This window comes from Bos mutus, chromosome 16 (assembly GCF_027580195.1).
Source record: "Bos mutus isolate GX-2022 chromosome 16, NWIPB_WYAK_1.1, whole genome shotgun sequence".
Classification (NCBI taxonomy): domain Eukaryota; kingdom Metazoa; phylum Chordata; class Mammalia; order Artiodactyla; family Bovidae; genus Bos; species Bos mutus.
In genome coordinates this window covers 48380924-48384700 of record NC_091632.1, presented here as the reverse complement: position 1 = coordinate 48384700, position 3777 = coordinate 48380924, and the positions used below count along the sequence as shown (strand labels likewise).

General features: G+C 33.1%; 1 non-coding gene across 1 annotated transcript; it reads right to left on the bottom strand.

Annotated features, from left to right (window-relative positions):
- Nucleotides 1-707: 707 nt before the first annotated feature.
- Nucleotides 708-815, bottom strand: LOC138991324 (U6 spliceosomal RNA). Its single transcript, XR_011467346.1, has one exon. It is a non-coding gene; the product is annotated as a U6 spliceosomal RNA (small nuclear RNA).
- Nucleotides 816-3777: the final 2962 nt, after the last annotated feature.

Here is a 3777-nt window from a genome sequence, read left to right as displayed (position 1 = left end):
GTAGGCATCTTATTCTTGAGCCTAGGCATCTTATTCTTGAAAGTAAGAAATATTAATGGGATTGTGTTCAAAAGACACTAGTCAATTTTTAGGCAATTTTCCTCAAAAGGAATAATTACATGGTTGATTTAACACATAATAAAAATCCAGGAGTCCATAATGATACTCAATGACCCATAGAAACACAGAAAAACAAAACCTCACTTTCATTGAAGGTAATGACTACATCAAATCCTTAACTCTGAAAATTGGTAATTAAAGGAAATAATAAAGCATTTAATCCAAGTCTTTTGGAAATAAACCATAATTTACCTCCTTTTAATGAGGGAAAGCTTTTTTTATTTTTAAACAGAAAATGTCTGCTAGTACTAGAGCAATATCATGATAGTTACTATTCTGTGAACACCGAGAAATAATACACCTCATTGATTTATTATAAAATAATTTAAAATGTGGCAAAATTTCACCTCACAGATTACCTGATAATTCTAAATGGAAAAAAATATGTTACTTTACAATGGGGAGATCAGCATTTTAAACAAACAAGTAAATGAGGTATCATTAGTAGTCATAGTCCCTGATAGTATATGCAATAGGAAGCACACAAGATCACCTATTAAGTATTCTTTTTTTTTCTTATGCAACTTCACAGTTTTTTAAAATTTATTTTAATTGGAGGCTAATTACTTTACAATATTGTAGTGGTTAAAAATATGGAACGCTTCACAAATTTGCGTTTTATCCTTGTGCAGGAGCCATGCTAATCTTCTCTGTATTGTTCCAATTTTTAGTATATGTGCTGCCAAAGTGAGCACCTATTAAGTATTCTTGATGAAAATTAACCTGAATTTAACTAAATTGTTCTATCTAAAAAGACTAATCTATATCTATAAAAGGGCTTGCCTTGTGGCTCAGCCTGCAATGTGGGAGACCTGAGTTCAATCCCTGGGTTGGGAAGATCCCCTGGAGAAGGAAAAGACTACCTACTCCAGTATTCTGACCTGGAGAATTCCATGAACTGTAAAGTCCATGGGGTCGCAATGGAGTGACTTTCACTTTCACTTACATAAAAGACTAATAAATGAAAATCTCAATTAAATAGAGTTGGGAAGCAGAATGAGGAGCTCTTATGGCCCCTGTTGATAGCAGAGCCTGACAGAAGGAGGAGTCTTCCTCTTTCCTGGCAAGGTCACAGTCAATGAAAAGTCATGGACTCTTTGTTTACTATAGCCCTCCCAACATAATTTTTCTCTCTATAAAAGCATTGCCTAATGGGCACTTGCAAGTGGTTCACCTCAATTTCAGACCCCAAATTACAATGTTCTGCTGAGCCCAAATAAATACATCTTTGCTGAAGAAATATGTGGCAGTCTATTAGTTTCAGGTAAACAGATATCACATGCATAACAAAATAAAGAAGATGATCCCAAAGAGTGGGGAACGTACCCAACTGGATATCAAGATATATCAGAATAATAATTACAAGGTATAAAATTGACATAGGGAGACAACCTGAGTGAAAAAGAAAACAAGACCCATGCACATAAGTAAACTTGAAATATGATGGAAGTGAATTTTCAGATCAGTATGGGAAAAATGTATTTTTGGAAACATGCATTTTCAAAAAATGTTTTGAAACAATTATTTATGCATATATAACAAATTAATTTGGATCTCTGCATGCTTGCATGCCCAGTTACTTCAGTTGTGTCCAACTCTTTGCAACCCCATGGACTGTAGCCCACCAGGCTCCTTAGTCCATGGGATTTTCCAGGCAAGAATACTGGAATGGGTCGCCATGACCTTTTCCAGGGGATCTTCCTGACCCAGGGATCAAACCCACACTCCTGAATCTCCTGCTTTGCAGGTCGATTCTTTGCCATTGAGCCACCAGGGAAGCCCAAACTGGATCCCTACCTCATGCCATATTCAAAAGCTAATTCCACATTGAATAAACTCTTAAGTGTAGAAGAGAACATTTTAAAAGCATTCAGAAGAAAATATAAATTATCTTTATGACATTCAGTTAAGGATACATTTTAAAACAAGATACAGAAAGCACTAAAAATAAGATATTGATGAATTCACTCCTTTAAAATCGATAACTTCTGATTATCAACACCACCAGTGTAAGGAAAGTGAAAAAGATAAGTTAAAAAATAATGTGATCTATTTGCCTCACATAAAAATTAACAAAGGTTTAAACTGACTATTTCAAAATCTGCTATAAATCAAAAAGGAAAACACAAACAACTCAATGGGAAAATGGACAGACGAGAAAAAGAATTAGGAATAGGAAGTAAAACAAAACATGAAAAGATGCTTTATCTCAATAATAACCAGGAAGATGCCAATTTAGACCATAAAAAGATACAATGTTACACTGACGAGGGTGCAAAATTTAAGAAGTCTGACAATATCAAATGCTTGTAAAAATGTGAAATCCTGGAAATGATGTAGTAACCATTTCAGGTATAAGTGTTCATTGTGACTACCACTTAAGAATAAAATGTCTTTGTTATTTTGTAAAGTTGAATAAAGATATTCTCTAAATTTGTGCATTTCTACCCATAGTTATATAACTCAGAAAATTCTAGCATATGTGCACAATGAGATTTGTTCCAGAACTATCAGAGCAGTGTTGTGCATAATAGAAAAATAAAAACTGAAAAAGAACTCCAAAATAGTTTTGCAGAATGGGTAAATATGTTTGAAATATTCACACAATGCAATATTATGCAGCAGATTTCTCTGAACCAGAGAATGAACTAGAACTATACAGACAACATGAATGAGTATTTAGAAACATTATATTGAATGAAAGAGTAAATTGCAGATTATGTACAGTGTTTTTTAAACTGTGGTATAATTTGCATACAATAAGATACATTCTTGGTGTGCAGTTCTATGAGTTTTGACAAGCACATGACTCATACTCAAAATATAGAGCAATTCCATCATCCCTTCAATTCCTTTGTGTTCCTTTAGAGTCATCCTATTCCCCCCAACACCAAGCTCTGTTAAATACTCATCTGCTTTTTGTTCCTATAATTTCCCTTTTTCCAGGCTTTCACCTAAATGTAAGTGTGTTGATATAGCCTTTCAAGTCTGGTTTCTTTCTCTTAGCATTTGGGGGCCATTCATATGGTGTTTCATTAATTTATTCTATTTTACTGTTAGGTAATATTCCACTGAATGAATGTATCACAGTTCATTCATTCACCATATTTGGGTTGTTTCTAGTATTTGAGATCAGTGAATGAAGCCATTATAAATATTTACACACAGGTTTTTGTATCAACTAAAGTTTTCTTTTCTCCTGAAAGCACTCAAGAGTAAAATTGTTCAGCTATATGGCAAATATATGAATAACTCTACGAAACTGCAAAGCTGTTTTCCAAAGTGGTTGTGCTATTTTCATCCACATCCTCACCAGCACTTGGTATTATCAAGTTTTTAATTTGTTTAATCAAGTCATTGTAACAGATGTGTCAGAATATCTCATTTGACTAGAGTTGTATTTCTGTGATAATTAATTGTATAAGCATATTTTCATGTGCTTATTTACCATTTGTATTTTGGGTGAAGTCTTTGTTCAAATATTTTTTTTCATTTTTTTATTTGTGTTTTCACTAGCTTGACCAAACTGATCAGAAAGATAGAAACAGACATTAGATTTGAAAGATACACAGCACTAAAACTGAAAGAAGAAATAGAAATTGTTAAAGCTCTATTTTTTTTAAAGAAATAAAAAATCTAATAACAATGTTTCACACA